At 34.5% G+C, this 27520-nt stretch overlaps 1 non-coding gene and 1 pseudogene across 1 annotated transcript; both read right to left on the reverse strand.

The window, feature by feature from the left end:
• Positions 1–10299: 10299 nt before the first annotated feature.
• Positions 10300–10406, reverse strand: LOC123836397 (U6 spliceosomal RNA). Its single transcript, XR_006788960.1, has one exon. It is a non-coding gene; the product is annotated as a U6 spliceosomal RNA (small nuclear RNA).
• A 14440-nt stretch (positions 10407–24846) lies between these two features.
• On the reverse strand, positions 24847–24943 carry LOC123836626 (U6 spliceosomal RNA; annotated as a pseudogene).
• Positions 24944–27520: the final 2577 nt, after the last annotated feature.

The raw sequence follows: 27520 nt of genomic DNA on the forward strand, positions 1-27520 counted from the left end.
CATAATGCAAGGCTTGATCTCAGGACTCTGAGATCACAGCCTGAGTGGGAACCAAGAGTCAATCACTTAACTGACTGCACCACCCATGGGCCCCAAGAAAAAAGAACTTTTTAACTGAAGGGACTCATCAGGACAAAGGCTTTGGGATCTTTTAAAATTCTCTATATACAGGAAGAGTTATGGCTATTATTCCTCCCAGTACAACTCAGTTACTTAGTTTGGGCCAGAAAGTGAGATTGTTATCCTATAGCCTAACATTTTATTCAGCATTTCTGGAACCAATTAGGCCCTTGAAAGTACATTCAGTCAAGATATTCCAGGTAACTAGTAATATTTAACTGAAGCCATCTACCTTAGAGTTATTGTTTTGGAACTATAGAAATAAGGCTCTATATTACCTTGATTTTCAACCCAATCTCTGTTCCATTTTTTCCTTTTATGACAACTCTGTAAGACACAAGTTAGTACATAGGACCTTTAATAATTTTTCAACTTAGAAGAGATTCTATGTATTTATACCCCAAAGAGAAGATTTCTCTAAGGGCCAGAATTAGTCATTTTATTCTTCTTAGATGTTAGCTTATTACTTCCACACTTCCCCATTTCCTCTTTGAATACTACTCTTAGGAGAGGTGCTGCTCTGGATTTGTCAAATTCAAGAATGTTCATGAGCTGTCTCATTCTCGGGATTCAGTCTCTTGAAAGTCCTTCAGGTCTTCCCCAAGGCTGAGGTGGTAACAGATGAATTTTGCTTTATCTTTCCTTATATTTCAGTAATCTCTTTGTTTTAGTCAGCTGAAATTTACCCTCACCTCCCAAAAAAGTGCTGAGTTCTCCCCTGGCAAATAAAAAGACGGTAAGGCATTTTCAAGCTAGAAAACTTTTCTAGGGCCAAAGGGTTAAAACATTTTCTCAAGAACCTTGCTGGAATCCTATAAAATGTTATTTAAAAGTATTTATGAAGCACCACTTTGTCAAAACAGTAATCATAAATATTGCTTTGTAAGACATGAAAAATAAAAATCTGGTTTTCATCTGTTTTTAATATTAGAAGCTTCTATTAAACATTGGTGTTTACTTTCCAAGAAAGGTATTTAACTACACGTGGTTTCAAAGTGAATAGACCATAGTTTAATCTCTTGAAATCATTACTGAATCTGAGCTTTAAAAATACCCTTTTTGGGGGCACCTGGGTGGCTCAGTCGTTAAGCGTCTGCCTTCGGCTCAGGTCATGATCCCAGGGTCCTGGGATCGAGCCCCCCATCGGGTTCCCTGCTCGGCGGGAAGCCTGCTTCTCCTTCTCCCGCTCCCCCTGCTTGTGTTCCCTCTCTCGCTATGTCTCTATCTGTCAAATAAATAAATAAAATCTTTAAAAATAAATAAATAAATAAAATAAAAATACCCTTTTTGTCCAACAGGCAATAATTTGTGAATAAATGTTGTGAAAATATTTTGAGAGCACAAAAAAATGATTGAAGTGTTATGGGTTAACTAGACTATCAAGGACTACTTTAGCACATATTCTTTCTACTAATCTCAAATGCACAATATGCCAATTTCAACTGTCTATTTTCTGTCTCTGTAAACCCTGGAACATTTTGGTTAAAAGCCCAAGAACTAGTAGTAAGAATAAAACCAACAAAACACAATTGTTCTCGGGATACGTGGGTGGCTCAGTTGGTTGGGCCTCTGCCTTCGGCTGAGGTTCTGATCCCAGGGTCCTGGGATCAAGTCTCACAACGGGCTCCTTGCTCAGTGGGGCGCCTGCTTCTTCCTCTGCCTGACACTTGCCCTGCTTGTGCGCGCTCTCTCGTGCACTCTCTCTCTCGTTCTCTCGCTCTCTGACAAATAAATTTAAAAAAACCACAATTGTTCTCATTAAAAAAAATTTATGCATTCATTATAGAAGACACAAAGTAAGAGCACCATAAATTTTAGATGCCATTGTTATGTCACATAGCATAACAAATTTAATTGTAAAAGATAATAGAACTGAGTCTTGTAGGAACCAAAGAAAAATCATTTAGGGATGTAGTTTATCCATATATAGAGAGATTTCTTTTGTCTATTTCTAGTTATATGAAATTCTATGGGGTCATGACTTTGGAAATAAGTAGAGTTTATGAGTTCAAAGGTTAATAGAAACAAAAAGATAAAATTAGTCTAAAGTGTGTGTGTGTGTGTGTGTGTGTACACACAGAGAGATTTCTTAGGAGAGTAAAAAAAAAGGATTTAGCTATTAATAAGACCAAGGGTGACTTCTATAAGAACTCTAGAGAAGTGTTCAATAAACTATGGCTCACAAGCTAAATTTGGCCCGCTATATGGTTTTGTATAGCCAATGTGCTACAGATGGATTTTACTTTTTTAAATAGTTGGGAAAAAAAAGCAAAAATATATTGTGTCATGTAAAAATTATGTGAAATTTAAATTTTAGTATTTACAATAAAATATTGAATTTTATCAATAAAAAATGTATGGAAATTTGCCTTTCTTTTTATATAAGTCCTTATTAACTATACTTGATTTTGCCTCTTGACCTTCCAAATCTAGAGTATTTAGAATGGGCCCTTTACAAAAAATAGTTTACTGACTCCTGCTCTTGAGTATATCTTCTAGGACTGGGGTGCTTCCACAACTGCAATTCGTTATCATAAGTTTGTTGTTCTTTGACTTCATAGAAAAATGAAGATATTTATTCTTTCATACCTGTGTTATCTAGGGAAACCTAAAATTACAATAAAAGTTAAATAAAATTTTCTCTCAAAATTCTGTGCTCTTAAAACTATGATGCATATAAAATATTTTCTTTGAAAGTGAATCTCAAATTAGAGTTATTCACAAATATATTAAAAATAGAAACAGCCAAAAAATGTGAAACATTATGGGAATACTGTAGTTGAAAAACTGAATAAATGTCTTTACTTCTACATAACAGAGTTCTCAGTGTCTGGAAAAATCCCATCTTGCAACTTCTTGGGGGTTGTGTAGTTATTTTAGATTGAAGCAAAAGATGGAGTTGAACACCTGTGGTAGGAGAATTCTAAGATGTCCATGAAATTTCACTCCCCTTTGTACATATCCTATATAATCCCATATTCTTTATTTTTTTAAAGATTTTATTTATTTGAGAGAGAGAGAGCGAGCACATAGGAGCAGGGGGAGGGACAGAGGGACAAGCAGACTCCCCTCTGAGCTGGGAGCCTGACAAGAGGCTCAATCCCAGGACCCTGAGATCTTCACCTGAGCTGAAGTCAGATGCTTAATGGACTGAGCCACTGAGGTGCCCCTCCCATCCTCTCTAATGTGGACCAGACCCTGAATATGATGAGATTTCACAGTAATAATTACCTTATGTTTTATGGCACTGCTGACTTTCAGTAAGGGAGATTTCCCGGGTTGCCTGACTTAATTAATTACACAAGCAATTTAAATCTGGGTAGAGAGGTCAGATGAGGAATTCAGAGATTCAAAGTAGTAAGAGACAGGCTTTAGAAGTTGAGGATGTCCCCCAGTGACCAGCCAGCAAGAAAAGAGTGACATCCGTTCTATAACCTCAAGGAGCTGAACTTTGCCAATGACCTGAATGAGCTTTGAAGAGGACCCAACCCTCAAATGAGATCGTAGCTCTGGCTGACACATTGATTTTAGCCTTGTGATACCATAGGCAGAGCAGCCATGTTGGGCCAGATTGTTGACACAGAGAAACTGTGAAAGAATACATTTATGTTTTTAAATTGCTGAGTTTGGTAAGTTGTTATACAGGAGTAGAAAATTAATACACACTCAATCCATTTTCAAAGAAATAGCATCCTTTGCCCTTACGTTTAATCATCTGTGGCTCTGTTGTTCTCTTTCATCTGAATGTCCATTTCCCAGTATGTTTATAGTCCTTTATCTCTGTTGTTCCTTTCTTATTCTTAGATGCTGCAGCAAGGGCTCTTTTATTTGTAGAGTCATTCGGAGTAATTAAAGGAGAAGGGGAAAGCAAGCACGTCACCAAAACAATGTAAAATGACTGGTAAATATTCCTCAAATAATTATCGTTTGATCCTATGATTATGAGGGAATTTGGCATGTTTTTTACTTGGATTCCAGTCTCCACCACATTGCTAGACTTCCTCTTTTGTTATTTTGCACTGTATTCTCCAATTCCTGATTCTATATTATGAACAGTTGGTCTATTCTCAGTTCCTTCATGTTTTCCCAGAGGCCCCTTTATCATAATCAAATATGCACATATCTATTGGTCTCAAAAGAAGATGTTCTTCCCATGGGGCACCCTGGGTGTCTCAGTCGGTTAAGTGTAGGCCTTCGGCTCAGGTCATGATCCTAGAGTCCTGGGATCGAGCCCCACATTGGGCTCCCTACTCAGCAGGGAGCCTGCTTCTCCCTCTCCCTCTGCTGCTCCCCCTGCTTGTACTCTCGCTCTCTTTCTCAAATAAATAAAATCTTAAAAAAAAAAAAAAAAGAAGATGTTCTTCCCTGAAACAAACCATTTTATTGATTCATATTTTCACTATTTGAGAGAGAAGTGGGGAGGCAACCTGTTGTAAGATTGCAATGTGTAAATGCAATATTAACGTAAGGTAATTAAATGCACAGTGTGTGGTGATGGTGATGTAATTAGTAATTACATATGAACAAGCAGAGAAGCTTTAAACTTGCTCTACTCTTCTCTAGTAGTCCTTTTATTGTTTATTAAAAGAGAAAGATATTCAAAACTTAAACTTGGAATTGGTCTGCTCTCCTACCAGTTTGGGGTGAATATCAAGCGGGTTGGACTTAAAATTTTAGAGTGCAACTTCACAGAAGACTATGATATCTTAATTTTATCTCAATTAGAGATTGCCTTTCTGTGTTTTCACCTCGATTTACTCATCTCTTCTCATTGTTTCTATACTTTATATTCTCTATTTCAGCAAAAATAGCATATTTCTTCTTGTCTTTCTGGAATGTTCAATCCAGCTCAAGCAATTTGCATTTTTTTTTCCATAGTAAGTAGGGCTCTCTATTGCTCTTTTCCAATGCTAAGCAGCATGGCTCTTTTTTTGTATTTCTACAAAATTGCCCAAAAGATTACACCAAATGGTTATTTTCCTTACTAAATTTATCCAGGGCTAGTTATTTCAATTATTTCAACATTATAAAGCATCAGTATACAGACAGCACTAGTTTTGTCCATAGGCAGGCATCACCTTCTCTATTGCTCCTTTTCTCTTCAAAGAACCATGTGTTTTTCCGTGTCTAAATGTGTTGACTATATGCCAATTTTTTTTTTTTGAACAAAAAGAAAACTCAGAGATGATTTAATTTATTCACAAATAGATATAGATATTTCGGTTTTGACTGAGTTTAACTCACCTGCCCAATGATGTTTATACTACATTATCATTCTGCTGCATGGTTAGTAGCCGAGCAGAATGGGCTTCAGTTCTAAATTTTAATTTTCTTAATACTACTATCAAAATGTTTTTCAAACAAGTTTTTTGTATGTCTTCTTCAGCTTGATTATTGCTAGATTGCTTTTATAACATTTCTCTGCATACCTTCCAGAGTAAGAAGCATATATCTGCATAATAAATGTTGTTTATCAGTTGATCAATTGATTGACCTAACGATCTAATAGTTGATGATCTATGATCTTTGTGACTATGTGATCTTATGATCTAATTTTTGTGTTCTCTGTTAGTAATAACATTGAGGTGGATATCACTAACATTTCTATGAATCCCTTTTCATTCCCCTCAGCCTCAATTAATTGTGCCCTTTCTATATTACTATCATATCTTGGCTTGCTCTATTTTATATTCATCTTGAATTTGATATTGTTATTTTCTTAAACAAATTACAATGTGATTCTTAATCAGTGCCACTGTGTAGTACTACCACAATGTGCATGCTTAACTCAAGATTTGCTTGTCTTGTGAGTGGATAAACAAGAAACATCTTCCTGAAAGATTGTATGCCCTTGGCAGAGCTCCTGTCTCCTAGTTATGTATGCTATTTGGGCTCATGCCCTCTCTTTCACGTTACATAGAGAGCATACTCATAAATTCCACAGAATTATAAACCAGTCATTTTTATGGCTACCATTAACACTATATTTTTTTCTGTTAGTTCTCCATTATAGTCATTTAATCAAATTAATGTTGAGTAGCTGATATGCAACTCATGAGTTTATACACCTCTATACCTCGAGGTTTCACTGCAATGGACAAACTAACACTCATGCAATCACTGTAAACACAGAATACACTCTTTCTAAGATTTTATATATTTTGTATCCAATAATCTATAAGTCTAAGAAGTTATATTCATATATGTGTTTTCTATGTAATTGTTAGCTAAAGATAATTTCATAATAATTCCAAATTTCCTCTTTTTAGATAATGCAGAATAACCCAAAGGACTAAATTACTCAGTTAAACAAACTATTTTAATTATACAGAAATGCAGACTTAACTTTCAAAGTTTCCTGTGGACATTTAGGTGAAACTCTATGCAGTGGCTGAGTTAGCATTTTTTCTGGCTCTTAAATTATATATTTTGCTTTGTTTCACCGAGTTGATATAACGTCTGCACTTGAAAAGCAAAGTGAGAATAAAATAATGAAATTGTCTACCCTATTTTTAAAAGAAATTGTCCAGATTTTAAACTAGCATCTTTTGGTAAAGAGAGTATAATTTTTTTTTTTATTCTGACGGTGAAAGTTTTTTAAAAATCCATTAAACTTTCATATGGACAATGTGCTGTCTATTTTACTAAGAATAATGGATTAGCTAAATATTCTTCTTCAATGTTTTGTCAGTCTCCCAATATATCTAAAGTGTCTATCATATGCCATTCAGAAAGATGTAGTCAGCACTGACAGAGAGGATAAATGATTCAAAGAGTGATGGAAATACCATTTTGAAATCTACTCTTCATTCTGTTTGTATTTGAACATTTGTTAGATGTTAAATATCTTGCAGCTTCCACGACAGTGGATGATTTCAAAACAGTATTTCCTTTACAATACAAACATTTCCTTATTTTCTCAAGTACCAAGTAAATTAAGAGAAAAATATGAATGCAGCTCTGAGTAAAAGGGAGTAAATGAGAAAAGTCTCTCAAAATGGCAACCTAATAGAAGGAGGAGAAGCAAACTTTCAAAGAATGAACAGATACCAAAGGATTAAAGACACTCTTCGGAATTCCTCAATATTCCATTAAAAACATAGAGAGGAAAGAAGCTATAATTAATGACTGTTTTCGCTTGCTCACAATTTTTTGACCTAAATTTATTTTAAATTAAATGGGAAGACCAGCATTGTCTGTATACAAACTATTGATGAGAAATCATAAATTAGCCTTTAAGCATATTGATTGTGAGTGCTTGTGGATTTTACTGGAGTGCCTCTGCAAAACACATTGAAAAATATTGTCCTATCATATTGTCATATGATACATGTCTTTCTCTGATTGACTTATTTCGCTCAGCATAATACCCTCCAGTCCCATCCATGTCGTTGCAAATGGCAAGAGTTCATTCCTTTTGATGGCTGCATAATATTTCATTGTATATATATACCACATCTTCTTTATCCATTCATCTGTCGATGGACATCTTGGCTCTTTCCATAGTTTGGCTATTGTGGACATTGCTGCTATAAACATCGGGGTGCACATACCCCTTTGGATCCCTACATTTGTATCTTTGGGGTAAATACCCAGTAGTGCAATTGCTGGGTCATAGGGCAGCTCTATTTTCAACTTTTTGAGGAACCTCCATACTGTTTTCCAGAGTGGCTGCACCAGCTTGCATTCCCACCAACAGTGTAGGAGGGTTCCCCTTTCTCCGCATCCCTGCCAACATCTGTCGTTTCCTGACTTGTTAATTCTAGCCATTCTGACTGGTGTGAGGTGGTATCTCATTGAGGTTTTGATTTGGATTTCCCTGATGCCGAGTGATATTGAGCATTTTTTCATGTGTCTGTTGGCCATTTGGATGTCTTCTTTGGAAAAATGTCTGTTCATGTCTTCTGCCCATTTCTTGATTGGATCAACCCTCATGAAGATTTAAAATAGTGTTTTTACAAACACTTTTCAAATAGACAAAGGATCTAAAAATGCTTTATCGATGTGTTACACAACAGGTACTTTTAAGACTCTAAGTGTGGGTTGTCCTACCGCAGACTTTCAGAGAGCACAAAGTAGAGATAAGCATATGTGAATATACTTGTACATGTGCCGCTTTCTAATAGAATGGATTGTACATCAAAACATAAGAAATCAGCAGTTTTAAAAAGAATTAGACCAACTTGAAAGTATCAGAGAAAGTGAAAAGTGAAAAGAAGCCCTTGGATCTTCAAATTACTATAGGAAGAAAGTAACACGGTTGCAAACACTATGGAAAATAATAATTCAGAGGGCAAAACAGCCAAAAATGCAGAACCAAGACTCACGGAGAATAACATATGAAGGAACCTGGCACGTATTTCCGGCTGGATTTCAGAATTGCTGTGGGCAAGTGTCTCCTATGTGTCCTTTTCTCCTTCTGTGTATATATGGAGAATATATGGTGGTTTTGCCATTCCTGTCTCCTCACCATTGTATGTTGGAGGTGGTGGTAGAAGGCACATATCTTGTCTCTTTAGTTCACAGATTTTCAGATTGAGACGAATGATATTCAAGGAATTATATCCAAGGAATTGCATCTGAGAGTGCTTATCTGAACTCAAACATGACTTAGCTATGGATACCTCAAACCTCAAACTGATTCTGTAATGAGAAAAGATTTAGGAGTCTTAGGATAGGTGATGTGGCTATATTTTCATGTGAAATGATGTCATTGTGAGAAGATTGGCAGATTATATATTATAAAGATGGTCATAAATATATCTCTTCTTATGTGGTAACTTTGACATTCTTCCCTTCAATAAGGGGAGTTTATATCTTATATCCCTGATCTTGAGTCTGGGAAGACTGGAGGTGATGATGGAAATGACTATATGTGTCTGCCTACACTAGGTAATAATAGGAGTGTAACTTTTGCCCTGCAGGCTGGAACAATTGTGCCGGAATCCTAAGCTGCTTCCTAAACCATCTGATGTTTTGTAAGGCTTCCATGTTGTAAGGACACCCAGTTTAGTTCAGACGGAGACTCTAGGACTACACGAAGAGAGTAAGAAGTCAGCCATTCCTCAGCTACTTTTGCATACCTCCACCCTACCTGCTACTATTTCATCACCAGCCACTATCTGGGTATGATCTCATGAGTTATCTTGACAGAACCACAAATTGAGCCCTTTCTGAGTTCTTGATACACAGAAACTAGGAGATAAGAAAAATATTTGGGGTAATTTTAAGCCACTAAGTTTGGGTGATTTTCTATGTAGATGTAGGTAACAAGAACCCCTAACCAGTCAAATTTTTATTTCAGATGTTTTGGGTTTTATTTCTACAAGTTTTATTTGATTCTTTAGTATGTATAATCTATTTCCCTCATCATGTTTGTTTTTCTTTAGGTCCTTGAGCATGTTTATAGCTATTTTAATATCTTGTGTTATTCTTCCATTATTTCTGTCATCTGCATCAGTTTTTATTGACTGATTATTTCTGGGTTATGAGTCATATTTTCCTACTTCTTTGTGTATTTAATAATTTTGGGGTTGGCTATTGGACATCATAAGTTTTATTTTAGAGTTTTCTTTTTTCTTTTTCTTTTTTATCCTTTAAAGACTGTTGAAGTTTGTTTTGACCAGTAGTTTATTTATTTGCAAATTAATTTGTAAACCTTTAGAGGTCTCCCTTGAATGCCCCAGGTATTTATTTCTTTGCATTCTGGATGATCAGAATTTAAACATCTCTTATCCCAACATGTGTTTATTTAGGAATTATTCAGTACCACCCTCTACCCATCCAACCCAGTACTGGTTCTCTTCCTAGCTCCTAGGAGTTTCATTCTAGGCATCCCATGCTTTATGTTTAACAACAGATTCAAAGAAAGCTTTATGAAAATTTATGGAACTCTTGTGTTTAACTAGCTCCTATCTTGTACTTTGCCCCTCAAATTCCAGCCCCTTTTATGTATGTGTCTCACTGAACACAGACAGGCTGCTATTGTCTGTTTCCATTAGCTCTTCCTGCATCACAATATGGAAGGTGCCTCCTTAGGGAAGCTGGGCTGATTTTAAGACTCCAGTTATCTTCCTTCTCTTAGGAATCACAGTCCTGTGCTGCTATTTTCCAATTGGGAAATCCTGTGTTTGAAAACACATGTTTCATGTATTTTGTCCTATTTTCTCATTCTTTTTTTTTAATACAGAATGCCTCACGAGTTTGTGTGTCATCCTTGCACGGGAGCCATGCTAATCTTCCCTGTATCGTTCCAATTTTAGTATATGTGCTGCTGAAGCAGGCACCTATTTTCTCATTCTTTATTGTAGGAGGCCCAGTAACTCCATCAGAGTGGAAGTGATGGCCTCAAGTCTCCGTAAAACTAATTTTTTAAAACTAATTTTCTAAATTATCACCCACCGTTTTCCCCCCATGACATGTTCTAATTTATTTTTTGTAACTTTATCTTCCAATGTGGTACATCAGCCTGGTCATCCTTCTAGTCTATCTAGTGTTTTCTCTAAAGACCACATTTTCCAAGTTTACTGTTTCTGTTTTATTCTTGGCATTTCCTTTAAACTCCCCTTGTTATTTTATAGATTCTATTTATTTTTCTTTAGAAGTTTAAATCATAAAGTCCTCATCATCTTTAAATTTTTAGCTATTCACTTGTTTGTGTTGTCTCATAGTAGTGGATTCTCATGTGTTTTGCAGATTTTTCCTGTGGATGTCAAATCGGTAGACGTTTTCTTCTTTGAAAATCTGTTATACCTGTGTCTTAGGTTAAGCAGTTGTCCTTGTAGAATATTTTTATTTTGTTTTAGCCAGGGTCATGTGGACTGGTTTAAAGACCAGTTTTATATTAGTTTCTCAGTTTGAGTTTAACAGGTTAATTTTATTTGGGACCCAGTACTTCTATATGCATAATGCCTGGTTTTCTAACATCCATATTACTTAAAAAAAAATTAATGTTTTTTTTTCTTTTTTTTCCAGTCAAGATTTGGGACTGCTAACTTACTTTTGGCTGTGCCCACTCTGTGTCTCTGCCAGCAGGGGCAAAGTTTTGTTCCTATTGTGATGTCAGCGTATGTCAGGGTTTCTCTTTTGTCAGGCTCTCTGACATGTAAACAAACAAGCAAACAAAATCTGTTTTAGTGCTTCATCAAGAACTGGTCTTACTGCCTTAAGTTCATTCCTAAAATAGGTGCCTAAACCTCAAATTGTATGTCCATGTCCAATATATTTGTGTGGTATTTGTATGTTAGAATTAAGAAGAAAGTCTTGTGATGTGGCTTTAATCTGACATCTTGAGCAGAAGTTGTAATATCAATATGTTATCTCTCCTCTTCTTTGTCAAAGTAACTTACATTTGTGAATACTGTTAATCAGCCAAATACAATTTTCTTTTATTATGTAGGTAGTTTGATATGTTACATTAGTAATATATTAAACGATACTCTTGCTTATGATTTTGAAATTGTTGTATTTAAAAATATTTTAATATTTTAGTATATACCAGAAATTATCCTAGGTGACCTAGGGGGAACATAAACAATGGGGTTCACCAGCCCCTCTGACCATGGAGAGCATTCTGAAGGACTCCTACAGACACTCAAGGGCTGGTCCCTTTAAATTCTAGTTGCCCTTTTAAACCGCAGCTAGGTTTTTTTTTTTTTTATGCCCCAAGGCAGACAAATCTGCTCCTAGTCACTCAGTACTATTTCTCCCCACTGCAGTTCACACTCTCCGGAACTGGGGTTCCTGTGGTTACCCTGTCTTCATCTCTTGCTGTTTCCATGAGGTTCCTCTACCCTTTGGGGTGCAGATGCTATTCAGTAAGTCCTCAGTTCTTCTTAAGTAGGAATTGCTCTATATGTAGGCGTCCATTCGGTGTGTTTGTGGAAGAGGTGAGTTCATGATCTTTCTGCATCGCCATCTTGGACCCTCTCCTATTCATTAAATTATATATATGCCCTATATACATATATTTGTATAAATATTTGCCATATATATGCATATGTCCTATATTTCTGAAAAATTCTATGAATTCTGTTAGGATTTTAAAAAGCCTTGAAAGGGATGACATTTAAATTATATTATGGACTATAATATTTACAGATAATATGATTTATGGGTTTTGTTTCAATATAATATAGAAGTTGGTGGAGTATCAATTTAAAAAGATTGACCATAAATTAGTCATTTTTGATCCTGGATGATAACTACATAGGAGTATATTATACTATTCTCTCTACTTTTTAAAGTATAAGAGTTTTCCATTAAAATATTTTAAAAATATTATATCTTTTCAAACTTTTTAAGCAGCATAAAATTATGGCATTCCATGAATTCTTTTATTATGTAAAGATATGTACTTTGCATTCAAAAATTTAAACTCCCTATGTATTGCTAAAGTTGTGCTATTTAAAGAAGAAAATTTCAAAATTGCATCTAAATAGAAAACAAAACTATTGAAAAGCTAATAAACCCTAAGCAGGAGCCTCATTACACAACAGGGCCTTATTATCAATTCCATTTATTGTTAATGACATACACTTGGAGCAATGGCTCTAACTGAAGCTTAATTTGAAGACAAAACAGCAAGGTTTTTAGGCCTTTTTTTTTTTTTTCCTTTTGTAGTAAGTTTCTCAATGTGAAATTTGAAAAAAGGCAGAGTATTTTATTGTTGGAATCTAATATTCACCCAGAATATATCCTTTTTGAAAGAACAATATAGAAAGATAATTGGGGAGAAGTAAAAGGTATGTGGAACGTTATGTTGAATGCTTTCTCAAATCAATGTAGCTAGTACTAAATCCAGGTTACACTAATATTAAAAACATAATGTCATTTGTTACCTCTGAATGCCTTTTGGCACACAGTACAAGGACCACAGCTGGGCCTTTAGCATGTTATTGATGTGTTTAATGAAGCCATCCTCTTGTATTGTTAGTTGTCCTTTTTAAAACAAAAGTATTTTTCCTGAATAGTTTGACTATCTTTTTGATATTTTTCAGCTTCTTCAATCAGTTATTTTCCAGGCAATATTAATCAAGCAGAAAGATACCATTTTTGAACATGGATACTAACCTTCTATAGAATCATTTTAACTAGGAAAAAAGCATGATATTGTATTCTCATTCTCCTAAGATTCACTAGATTGGCTTGAAAGTAAACTAAACTACAGTTAAAAGAATCCTGCTTTCTCTAAAGCAGACTGTTTACACCCAGGGAAATTTTTATGTCCCTTGTGGTTGAAGGCACTGTGGAACCAGCTTGAGTTATTAAAGAAGATTGTAAACCGTTAACTATTGCTAAGGTCTATTCAGATCTGTTCCTCAAAACATCTAAAGGACATGAAGTCTGGCTTCATTTCTTTGATAGAGTATATTTCTACTACATCAAATACATCTCTGTATACTGAGCGAGGGAGTTACTCTGTATGTGTGTCTCAGTAGTCTCTATACCTTGTCCACTAAAGGTCTTCCTTCTATAAAGAAGAAGAGGAAGAAGTCAATTTTCTTTTATTTAATGATGACCTTTATCAATTTGCATTTTGGAAACTAATAAACAACAATAAGACTTTGGATATTAAAATACTTCTTATCTCTAACTGGAGATAAGATATGGCCTACTATATTTCTGGAGTGGAAACACTTAGCCTGAAGGTAATACATGCTTTTTTTCATTTCTTTCTGATAAGAAAGAGTCACTTCCCTTTGATTTATAGTTCTCATAAAGTAGGTAATATATTTCATGATTAATTTTAGCTCCTAATCATATGCATATTGAATAAGAGATTCAGAAAAGACTGTAAGAAAATAACTATGTACCTTTACTTACATTTAATAGTCAGTATGATTTATGCATTCAACACATATTTTTTATCATGGCTTTTTTTTTTTTAATGAATCTTGTGGAAATATAGTGGCAGGATAGCTATCATTTTAGATCATCTTTTTATATTCTAAATTTAAAGACAACATAGACATTTGTTTCTGCCTAGGCCCCACTTCTAGGCCCTACTGTCTACTTTAATCACTGTAAAGTCAATTAGGTGAGCAAAGACTTTAGTTCTGCTTAAATGCAATCTTACTTTGTCTTCTCTAGGGCCTATTTCTTGTACCTCTGCAATTTGTGAGGTCTTTGGGAAATTACTGGGACTCATTTGTGAGCCACCCAAACTTCAGGGGGCATTAACACCTTTGGAACCATCCTTGACCAATGAGGACAGGGATGCAGTGCATAAAATGTCTTCTTGATGTGGTTTTGGAATATAGGTGAGGTTCGGTGGGGTGAGGTCCGGAGCCGACTACCAAGGAAGAATTCTTGAGATGTCTTTGTTGCAAAATGGTGGTTTATTAAAACACGGAGACAGGACCCATGGGGCAGAAAGAGCTGCTGAACTGGGGTCTTGAGGAGTAGTGATTATATACTCGAGAGTTGGGGGAAGTAAGGAAAAGGGAGGTTTCAAAGGACTTTGATATGCTAAAGAGGCCTGACCTACAAGATACCTACAAGATACCTACAAGATACCAGAGGCCTTGCATTGTCAAGTTAAGATTGTTTTCCCCTCTAGCAAGGCATTAACATTAAGACAGTTGGGAGATTCCTGGAAGAATGTCACACATGTCCCACCCAAGAGTAGGGGGTAGGGGGTGGTTGCAGGGTGTCAGCTTATGCTTTGTCTTCAGCCAGCCTTCTGCTCCCTCATCATTCTTCTTTGTCCCATGGGAAGACAGATCTGACGGTATTGCCTTGTCAACACGAGCCACCTATAAAGGTACTAACCCAGTAATTCACTCTACTGTCTTTCCTCTTCTTCAGTTTCATAATGCCTTAGCGCCTCATCTCCCAACACCGCAAAATTTTGCTCCCTGAGACAATAATTGCAAATAAACCTCTGTCTCAGACTTTGATAAACTAAGTTTTTGATCTGGCACAGATTGCTTGAGGTCAAATCCTGACTGTTTCATAGCAGTTGTTACCTTACGGTGTTATTTAACTTCTCTGAGCCTCCATTTCCTTATATGTAAAACAGGAATTGTGCATTCCACAGCAATATTATAAAGGTTAAAATTACATAATTATGTAAATTATTTAGAGTATGTTTTGCCTGTGGGACGCACTATAGAAGCATGTGATTTTATTCTGTCTCATATATGTTATCTAATTAAAAAGTAATTATTTTAGGAATTTTACACAGTCACCCAAATTATTTGTGGCAGACTATATAATGAGTTTTAATAATTTTTTTTTACTTAATATAAATGCTAGTCTATATACTCTGGGTTCACTGTCTTTCATAAAAGAGTTTACTTTTATTAAAATTCGGTTATTGGAGCACCTGTGTGGCTCAGTTGGTTAAGCATCTGCCTTTGGCTCAGGTCATGATCCCAGGGTGCTGGGATCGAGCCCTGTGGTAGGCTCCCTGCTCATCAGGGAGTCTGCTTCTCCCTCTGCCCCTCCTCTGCTCATGTGCATGCCTATACTCCCCTCACCCTGTGCACATGTGCCTCCCCCTCAAGTAAATAAATAAAATCTATAAAAAATACATTTAAAAAATCAGTTATTATATTGTATGATTTTTCACCCTTCTTCCCTTTAAAAGATCTCTACTAAACCAATTTATCCATAAGCTAATGCATTTTGTACAAAAGTCTTATTTGTCTTGAATTTCCCAGAAATGCAAGTAAAAGCTTTTAATTTGGACTAAATTGCACAAATTAGTTATTGATTCTCACTAAATTTACTAGATAACCCAAGTTCTAGGGTTTATTATGTAGCATTTAATTATAGCTTGTCAAGATTGTTGGGTTTTTAAAGATATTCTTAAATGAAGAAAATTACAGGAAACATTAAAAGTTCAAGTGATGGAACTTAGGTTGCTGACATATTTATTCACTATTCAGTTTTTAATAGAGGTAGAGGGTATCACTACTTCTTGAATTTGTACTCAACCTTAAAATTTACTTGTGGGCCCTAAAATGGAGCAGGACTGATGGTATACCAGATCCAACTCTAAACCTCAAGATTCAAGACATTTCCACTCTCTCTGGAAACTCTGAGAATGTCATGTGAGACATACTTCTGCAAGAGAGAAAATACATCAAGAGTCATCCTAAGCAAGTTCATCAGATCAGTCAGCCCTGCCTGCTCTACCATGCTGACCTCAAACATGTTAGATAGTACCGCTAATATCAATCTAATCCAGTAACCTCAAACAGTACATCCAGATAATATGTAGGAATAGGAGCAATAATTAATTATTATTGTCTTAAAGCAATTATGTAATTTTTCAGGTTTATTGAGGTATAATGGCAAAAAACAAACCACCTCTTTTAGGTGTGCAGGTAAATGCATTTTGACCAACTTATATAATCATGTAACCACCACCACAATGATGATATGTACTATTTCTATCAACCCAAAGAATATAGAGTGTTTCTATCATCCATCTATAATCAAACAACCCACCATCACCACTACTGTAGCCCCTTGTAAATGTTGATGTCGTTTCTGTCCCCATAGTTTGGCCTTTCCTAAGATGTCATATAAATGGAGTCATAAAGCATGTATCCTTTTGAGTCTGTTCCTAAGTTGACTTAGCATATTCCTTTTGGGACTCATTGATATCATAGTATGAATAATAGCACATTCCTTTTTTATGCTGAGTGTTGTATGGATATAGAATGATTTGTTTGTCCATTAAGCTTTTGATGACTTTTTAGGTTATTTCCATGTTCTGGTGATTATGAGTAAAAGGACCATAACATTTGTTTCCAGGCTTTTGTATAGACCTATATCTTAATTTCTTTTGCATCTAGTATATGATTTTTTTTAGAGTTCTGATTGCTTTGCCCAATAGCCAGCACTTGTTTTTGTCAGGTATTTCATTACTTGTTTCATTCTTTTTTTTTTTTTTGGCATTTGATTAGATATGTGGTGGTATCTCACTATGGTTTTAATTTGTATTTGTCTAATGACTGATGATAGTGAGCATCTTTACATGTGCTTATTTTAATCCAAATCTCTTCTATAGTGAATTATCTTTTCATATATTTTACCATTCTTATTATATCAGTTCTTTCCTTATTAGTAATTTTTCAGATTTCTTTGTATATTCTGGTACCAGTACTTTGTTAAATGTGTTTTGCAAATATTTCTCTCTGAGACGATTGCTTGCTTTTTGTTTTAAAATGCCCTTTTACAAAAAGCAGAGGTTTAAATATGTTCTATTTTAAAAAAATGATTTTCTATTTCAATATCAGAGGTTTTCTCCTGTTTTCTTCTAGATAGAAGTTTTCAATTTTAGTTTTTACTTTTATATTTACATTATTTTCCTTGTACAAGGATGTATAATTATTTCTCTATAAGGTATTTCCCTATTGAATAGCAGTGCCAACTTTGCCAAAATGATTTCCTTATATCTATACAGGTCTATTTCTGTACATTTCATTCTGTTCTATTGATATGTGACTATCATTTTACTAATACCATGCTATGTGATTACTATAGCTTTATAGAAAATCTTAAAATCCGGTAGTGTGAGTCATTCAAATTTGTTTTCATTTTTCAAAATAGTTTTGGCAATTTTTTTATTTCTTTCTTTTCCATATAAAGTTTAGAATCAGTTTGTTGATTAAAAGTAGGTTTATAGGATTTTCTCTGGGATTGTGTTCAATCTGTAGATCAATTTGAGATGAATTTACATCTTGATAATTTTAAGTCTTCCAATTAATGAACATGAGCTATCTCTCCATTTACTTAGATCTTCTTTGATATTTATCAACAATGTGGAATTTTTATTATACAAATTATGCCCATTATTTTGAGATTTATTATGTTTTTAGTAGTATTGTAAATGATATCTTTTTAAAATTAATTATTAATTGTTTATGCTGGTATGTTTAAAGACAATCAATTTTAGTATGCTGGCTTTTTTTTTTTTTTTCTGTAACCAGTTAAACTCATTTATTTTAATATATCCTTTGATATTTTCTATGTAGACAATCATGACCTCTAAGACAGTTTTATTTCTTACCTTCCAATCTATATGCCTTGTATTTCTTTTCCTTGTCTTATTGCACTGGTATGCATGTTGTAGAATAGGAATGGTATGAGTAGAAATTCTTGTTTTGGTCCTAATCATAGAGTGAAACTATTTGGTCTTTAACAACAAGGTATGATGTTAACTCTAGTTATTAACAGATATCTTTTGTAATGTTAAAAATTTGTCTTCTATTCATAGATTTGAAGAAATTTTGTCATAAGTGGATATTGAATTTTTCAAATGTTTTCCAGGCATCTGTTTTTTTTTTTTTTTTTTAAAGATTTTATTTATTTATATGAGAGAGAGAGAATGAGAGACAGAGAGCACGAGAGGGAAGAGGGCAGAGGGAGAAGCAGACCCCCCGCTGAGCAGGGAGCCCGATGCGGGACTCGATCCCGGGACTCCAGGATCATGACCTGAGCCGAAGGCAGTCGCCCAACCAACTGAGCCACCCAGGCGCCCCAAATGTTTTCCAGGCATCTGTTAAATGGATTTTTTTCCCTCTTTTAAAATATTGGTATAAATAAATTAATGTAGTAGTCAGACTTCATCAGAAAAACAGAACCAGTTAGGAAATAGAGATATAGAGATAGATAGTAATTAGATACAGATTAATTTACCATAAGGAATTGGCTGGTTGGCTAACACAAGTATGGAGCTGAGAAGTCCCACAGCTGTCTGTAAACTGGAGACCCAGGAAAGCTGGTTGTACAGTTCAGTATGAGTCTGAAAGCCTGAGAATCAGGGGGGCTAATGCTGTAATTCCCACTCACAGGGCAGAAAACTCACATTCTAGCTCAGCATTTCATCATAAAAAGTAAGTTTTCCCTCCCTGCACCTTTTTGTTCTATGTAGTCCCTCAATGGATTGAATGATGCCCACCTACATCAGGGGGTCAATCTGCTTTACTCAGACTACTGATTTAAATGCTAATCTCATCTGGAAATATCCTCACATTCCCAGGATAGATCTCACTTGCTCATGATACATCATTCTACTTACATATGATGGACTTAGTTTGCCAATATTTATAAAGGATTTTTCATCCATGTTCATGAGGAATTTTGGTCTGTAATCTTCTTTTCTTACAGTATCATTGTCTGTTTTGGTATCACTGCAATGCTGTCCTCATTAAAAGAGTTAGGAGGTATGCCCTCTTCTATTTTCTGGACTTTTTTTGGTTTTGTTTTGTTTTTAAGCATTAGTATTTCTTCCATTAATATTTTATAGAATTCATAAATAAAGTCATCTGAATCATTAATTTTCCTTTTTGGAAAGTTTTAGCTATGAATACAATTTATAATAGATATAGGACTAATTGCACTCTATTTCTTCTGGAGTGAGTTTTGGTCATTTGTGTTTTTTAACATTTTCTTTTCAATCTGTCATTAGCTTATTGGCTAATGCCAATAAATTTTAGAGTGGCTTGTTATGCAAGAATAGCTAACTGATACAGTCATTCATTTAATCATTCATTAATCATCACTGTCTCTTTCATTATATAGTTGACCCTTGAACAATGCAGGGTTTAGAGATGCTGACCTCTTGTGCAGTTGGAAATTTGCATATATGTATTATGTACTGTATCCCTACAATAAAGTGAGCTAGAAGAAAGGAAATGTTATTAATAAAATCATAAGGAAGAGGAAATACATTTATAATACTGTACCGTATTTATATATTAAATTATATATTAAAAAAAATCTGTGTAAGTGGACTGGCACTGTTCAAACCTACGTTGTTCAAGAGTCCACTGTAGACTTAAAATGACAGTAATATTTTTTAGATTCTGTTATATACATTGGGTATAATAAGCCAGAATCTATTGCATTCTGTAAATAATTATACAATATGTAATGCCTAGTGTGATAAGCACTAACTTATACAGGTTTATTAGGCTTTTACTATGAAAGTAGAAAAAACTTTTTACTTTTGAAGCAAGTGCTATTTACTGAGTAGTGCTATATAGCACTTCCTATGTACTAATCTGTAAGTAGCACTCCTCAAACAATAAGAACGTCTTCAAAAATTTCTGTATTGTAAATGGATAAAATGTATAGACCTCAACAAATCTTATTACTTTCTCTGGCTCATTCTACTCCAGCTACACTGACATCTTTACCAGTCATATCTCATGCTTCACATATTCCCACCTTGGAGTCTTTGTAATCCCAGATTCCTCTACCTGAAAAATCTCATTTAGATTAATCCTTAAATGTTACCTCCCCGGAAAGATGTACCTTAGACATCCTGATTAAAATTATAATTCTCTTTCCTGTCTTATCTGCTTACCCTTTTTAATTTTTTCATAGTATTATATGACAATATACCATATTTTCTGTCTTACAACCTCACTTTAGTATACAAGCTCCACAAAAGGAGGGACTTTATTTTTGTTCACTGCTTTGCTTCCCTTACTACTTTATCTTCATTGGCTAGAACAGAATTTAGCATATCACAGGCAGGCAATAAATACTGTTGAGCAAATAAATATCCATTATTTTAGGGACTATAATTTTTATAACAAGTAGCATACTCATATAGAATCAGAAAATTTGGGTTTGATTCTTTGATCTCCTACTACTAAATTAATTTCTTCTGCCTGAAATTTTCCAGTGTTCCCTCCTTAAATGATTACTTTTCCTTCATCATTACTAATAAAACTGTTGTTCAGTATGCTACATACTTCTATACTCACTGTACTAAACAGTAATTTGAAATTTATTTAACTTTCATGTATTTTTTCTTTTTTCCTAAATAGAGTGACCAAAACAAGGGGAAATTAATCTTATTTTTTAATTAGCTAGATTAATTGAATGGATCAACTTTTTAATCCTGCAGCCATCATTAATGAAGATACTTCACACATCTGATTGAGATCTGATATTTTATAGTCATGGATTGAAGAGTCTCCCTTTTCTTTACTGGATAAGAGCCTATAGATGCTTGAAAAACTTCCAGTTAGCACTTTACTTCAGATCTGTTTAATTTATCTAACTGACAAAGACAAAAAAGGCAAAAAGTCATGTGTTCTGTCTTTAGCCTTTCTAAAATTTCCACACAGACTAGATCTTTCAGGCATTCCAATTGCATTTTCTTTTAACTAGCAAAATTCAACCTACCCAGAGCTATCTTCTCATATAACTCATCGTTTACCCTTTCCCAAGTGTCATGGTCTTTTATACCTCCTTGTAAATTATAAGTTTTCCTCAGTTTCCTCTTTGTGTTAGAAATTTTCAAGCCTGTAACACTGCAGTTATGTTGGGACCTTTTCCCTAGGGCAAACAAAAGCAGAGGAAAACTTCAAGATTCAGAGTTGGATCAGGAAAGGAGATCCATCACAGTGATATAGATGTAGGGACAGTAGATACCTTGTCTTCTTTCTTGACATCAGGTAAAACTAATAAAACTAAGTTAAAATGTGAACCTTCACATAATCTGTGTGATCTTATTTTGCTGGAAAAGTGTTCTTTCCTTGTCCTTAAATTTTATTTAAAAGCCATTTTATTTGCCTTTTTTCCATGTTGATAGGGAAAGTAGAGGAAACTTGAAGACAAGGATTATACGCTCTGTTTTAGAACTATAACTTTGTCAGATATGTCCTATGTAGAATAAATTCTTGATGGTGATGAAAATTAAAAGAATGAAGTGTATTTCTAAAGCTTGCTATTTGATTTTTTTTTTAAGATGAGCTTTGTTAGACTTTGATAGAACATTGTTCCTTTTTATAATTCTAGTTTTAGGTGGGGTTTTTTTTCCTATTTTATTCCAATTTCATAAAATGTATTCAGTCTTCCTCCATCTTATTCCCGTTTCCGCAGTGAAAAAGTAGATTTAAAATTTATATTTTAATATACATTTATTCATGTTTAATAAAATATTTTTAAAACTATCATCTCTTTTTTTTTAAAGATTTTTTTTTTTTTTTAATTTGACAGAGAGAGAGATAGTGAGAGCAGGAACACAAGCAGGGGGAGTGGGAGAGGGAGAAGCAGGCTTCATGCCGAGCAGGGAGCCCGATGTGGGACTCGATCCCAGGACCCTGGGATCATGACCTGAGCCGAAGGCAGACGCTGAACGACTGAGCCACCCAGGCGCCCTCATATCTCTTATTTCTGATAGCTTTTTCTTCTGAATTGATCTGTGTTATGTGTTGCACTTTAGAAAGCACTTTATCCATTCTCTCTAGTTAGCTCCACACAGTAGCCTTGAGGAGGACAGATCATCCTACTGTTGCTGGACAAGAGAACTTAAAAATGTTTATTTTAGTTCACAGATTGGAGTGGCAGAGATAGGATTAAGGCCTTCACCCTACTTTTTCAGTGCTATCTCTACTATATCAAGAAGACACTCTGGAATGATGCAGCAAAGTGTTCCAGTCTTGCAGAGTCAGGTGGCATGTGAAAGAAGCCACTCACTAAATACTACATATTTTATGGCTTTGTATGAAATTTATATGAAATTCTAGAAAAGGCAAAATCACAGTTTGCTTTCTGGAAGATCAGTGGTTGTTTAGAAGCAAGGTGGGGATGAGAATTGACTACAGAGGGGTGTAAGGGAGCTTTCTGTGGTGATGGGAGCATTTCAAAGCTTGACACTGGTGGTAGTTAAAATGACAATAGCCCCCCCAATATACAAAACTGTGAGTTTAAAATGAAATTAAACTTAAAAAAAAATTTTTTTTTTTAAGATTTTATTTATTTATTTGAATGAGACAGAGACAGCGAGAGAGGGAACACAAGCAGGGGGAGAGGGAGAAGCAGGCTTCCCGCTGAGCAGGGAGCCCAATGTGGAACTCGATCCCAGGACCCTGGGATCATGACCTGAGCCGAAGGCAGACGCTGAACGACTGAGCCACCCAGGCGCCCTGAAATTAAACTTTTAGATGTTTATTATATCTGAATAGAGTGTAAAAGATATACATTGTCAGGAGACTGTTACCCCTACGCCAGTAACATAAATATAGAATTTGTTTTATTACCTACCATGCTTAATCAATTGACTTTTTATTTTTTAATGATTTGCCTTTAAATCCCTTGTTAACCAGTTTAAGACTGAGCAGGTTGTTAAAAGTGCAGAGCTATGTGTTTTTCTCCCATCTGACCTGATGCACTAATCACTAGGGCACTGTTGTGTTATTCAGAACATGGAATGAGGTCACATTTCTCCCTAGTGGAGTGTACATAGCAAATGTACTTTAAAAACTAACTGGCATTTAATGCCTAATCCTTAAGATTAGTTGATGTTAAAAATAAATAAATTAAGCCAAGAAATGCTTACTTTCTCACAAAAGGATTTGACCAACATTTTTTGGTTAACAATTTTCTATATGTCTAGTCATATATATTTTAAAGATTTTATTTATTTATTTGAGAGAGAGAATGAGATAGAGAGAGAGAGCATGAGAGGGGGGAGGGTCAGAGAGAGAGGCAGACTCCCTGATGAGCAGGGAGCCCGACGTGGGACTCGATCCCGGGACTCCAGGATCATAACCTGAGCCGAAGGCAGTCGCTTAACCAACTGAGCCACCCAGGCGCCCTAGTCATATATATTTTAAAATAAAAAAAGTATGAGTATATTGATCAATGAGTTGAAACAATATAAATAGATTTTTTAAAAGATAAAGCATGTATAAGCTTAGATTCCTTTTTATTGTTTCTTCTCACAGCTTTTAAATAACTTGACATGATGAATTTTCCTCAACCATTATTATTTTGTCTGTGATTTTAATGTGGGTACTACTTAAAAAATTTTGGAAAAGTATAAATATATAAAAGGAAAAAGTAACATAATGAACCTCTATGGATCTAATAATCCAGTTTCAAAATAGTCAGTATATTTTTCTCTAAGTCTATACTTATTCTCCATCCACACCCCACCTTAGTTTTTTTTTTTTTCAGATAAATCCTAGATAGCACTTTACTGCATCCAAAGATCCTTCAATATGTATCTATAAAAGATACTTTAAAAATCATAATTCCAATATTTTTATCTTTTCTAAAGTAATTAAGTACAAATCTTTAATGTGAAAAGCACAGTATTCACATTTCTTTCAATATTTCATAGTATTTTTAACTTACAGTTTGAATCAAGAAACAAAATATATTCAATGCATTTTATTGATATAATTTAAATTGCTTTTGATTTATAAGCTCCCCATCCATTTTTTTCCTTATAATTTGATAAAGAAACCAAGGTATTGATCCTATATAACTCTGCACATTCTGAATTTTGCTCATTGTCTCCCTTTGTATCAGTTAAGGTCGTCTGCGTACCTTTTTATTTCCTGTAAAAAGTGGTTATGTTTAGAAGGCTGATCAGATTTGTCCTATCTTTTTTTTATAATAATACTTCACAGGGGGAGTTATAGCTTCCTATTGTATCACATCAAGAGGTACATTATGTCCATTATGTCTAGTTTTCATTCTTCTTGTTCTTAGTCAGATTGATCTAACCAGCTAGGATTTTCTCATTTTTTAAGCATCAATACAAACTCAGAATGATACCAATGCCAGGATTTTTATGAAATTTAAGATTATGAAAATGTTTAAGATGTCCTGCACTTTTTTTTACCTTCTACATTATTTTAATTAAAATCTTTTTCATTCTTTCGTATCTATCTTTCAGTTTATTTATTATGATACAATATACATAACATAAAATTACCATTTTCGCCATTTTAAAGTATATAGAAAAATATGGGATGTCTCATGAATTTACATGTTAGTGTTTCACAGGGTCTGTGCTAATCTTCTCTTTGTCATTATTATTTTAGTATATGCATGCTGCTGAGACAACTTGCATTTGTTTTTATCTTTGGAATATATCTGAATATCTGACTTGGTCCATATTCCAAATTACCCTATCTTAAAATCCTATTAATGAGTAAATCTGATGGCCCTTAAGCATTTTTCCTTGCAAATGTGTTTCACTGTTTTGTCATTTGTTATGTATTGATTATAATGTTTGTCATATTTTTTGGACAAGTAACATAACTAAAATTATTAATTTTATCCTTTATTAATTATATTTTGTGAGTCACAATTAAGACTGCTTCCCTACTTTCAAGTTTATAGGTGCATTATTTTCTCCTAATACTGACATATTCATCGTGGAGATAATTTTGTCTTTTCTTTGTGTGGCTATGACACTATTCCAACACTACTAATTATAAAGAATGTTTTTCTCACTGATTTCTAATGCTATGTTTGTAATATACTAAATTTTTATTTGCAAATATGTCTATTTCCAGGTTTTCTATCTTAGTTCATTCATTTTTCTAATATTTATTCTCTTGCATATAGAGCTCATAAAATACACCTCATACAGAAAGGATTAGAATATCCTTTTCATGGTTTTTATATTTTCTCTATTCTTATTTGTCCTTTCATATAGACCTTATAATTTTTTATCTCAAGAAAAAAAGATCCACTTCATTATTGCAATAATATTAAATTTACAAGTCAAAGATTTTTATTAATATTCACATGCATCGTTGGTTTGTAGATTTCTTTTTTGGAGCATTTTTTATCAGATTTTATAATCAATATTACATTCACCTTATAACAAGAATTTAGAGGGTTTTTTCCCCTATGTTTATTTTTCAAATAATTTAAGTAGTACTTGGATTATCGTTAAAGTTGTTTAAAGCAAGTCACTTGTGAAAGCATTTGGAGCTTAAATCAAATAATTTTACCGTAGTATGTATTGATTTGGGCTGCTTGTAAAACTTTTCTCTAAGAAGGGCACCTGGGTGGCTTAGTAGGTTAAGCGTCTGCCTTAGGCTCTGGTCTTGAGCTCAGGCTCCCAGCTCAGTGGGGAGTCTGCTTCTCCCTCTGTCCTTCCCCTCTGCTCGTGCTCGCTCTCACTGTCTTGTGCTCTCTTTCTCAAATAAGTAAATAAAGTCTTAAAAAAAAAAAAAACACCTTTTCTCTGAGAAATGATATTCCTTTTCAATATGAAGATATAATTCTTTATTTCAGGAAAGTTATGTTAAATTACAGTTTTAATTTTAATTTTTTAATTTTAATTTTTTTAAGATTTTATTTATTTGCAAGAGAGAGAATGAGAGACAGAAAGCATGAGAGTGAGGAGGGTCAGAGGGAGGAGCAGACTCCCTGCTGAGCAGGAAGCCCGATGTGGGACTTGATCCCCGGACTCCAGGATCATGACCTGAGCCGAAGGCAGTCGCTTAACCAACTGAGCCACACAGGCGCCCCAATTTTTTTTTTTTTTTTAATTTTTAGTTTTTTAAGATTTTTTTTTTTTTTAATTTGACACAGAGAAAGAGAGATAGCAAGAGCAGGAACACAAGCAGGGGGAGTGGGAGAGGGAGAAGCAGGCTTCCCGCCGAGCAGTGAGCAGGGAGCCAGATTCGAGGCTCGATCCCAGGAAGCTGGGATCATGACCTGAGTTGAAGGCAGATGCTTAACAACTGAGCCACCGAGGTGCCCCTAAATTACAGTTTTTATTATGTATTCTTGGTCTTGCTTTTCACTTGGATTTTGTGTGTGTGTGTGTATGTAATTTCTCTACCTTTTTCTATTACTTCCTCATTTTATGTCTCTGTTAATTTTTGCTTGATTTTAAAATTTACTATTCTATTTTTCACTATGTCTTTTACTGTATCATGTGTGATATCTCTTCATTTTCATTGTCTGTTTAGTTTTGTTTTTATTTCTAAAATTATTTTAAATTTATTCCTAAATCATTTTGGAACTCAAGTCTATTTTCAAGCTCTCTTATTTTCATAATTTATTTTTCTCATTTTTTCTAGCTCTTATGCTTTCTTTCATATTTTAATTTTATTTGGCTTATTTTGAAATACTAAGCTTCAATTTTTAAATCTTTTTTGGTAGATCATATTCTTTTGTTATGTCTTCATTGTCTGAAAGATGTTTATTCTGCTCATATATTTCTTTTCAACCTGGGGGGAATTGGTATGGAATTCAACCATAATGCTATTGTGTTATGAATGTTTATATGAAATGAGTTTTTTTGAATTTTAAAAATTATCTTCCAAATATGGGACTATGCCAAGGTAACTTTCATAGTCTCATGGTGGCAGGCTTTTCTCTACCGTAAAGCATCAAATAGCCAGTTCAGGTGCTGTGAGAACTGTCTCCTTTCTTTTCTTTTTTTTACTATTAGCAGAATATTTCCTTTCTTTCTTTCTCTTCCACACTGCCGGCCCCAACTTTTTTCTTTTTTCCCCATAGTATCTTTCTCCTGCTTAATTTGTATTCTATTCCCAACACTTTCTCTTTAGCATTGATTTTGTCCTTGAAGGAAACTTCTTCAGTTGGGTGGTTTTAAGCTTTCACGACAACCAGGCAACCTCAGCACTGTCTAACATTCCTGAAGTCC

This window comes from Mirounga angustirostris, unplaced genomic scaffold, assembly GCF_029215605.1.
Source record: "Mirounga angustirostris isolate CCGP_5_RB_7025 unplaced genomic scaffold, mMirAng1.0.hap1 SCAF_7, whole genome shotgun sequence".
Taxonomy (NCBI): domain Eukaryota; kingdom Metazoa; phylum Chordata; class Mammalia; order Carnivora; family Phocidae; genus Mirounga; species Mirounga angustirostris.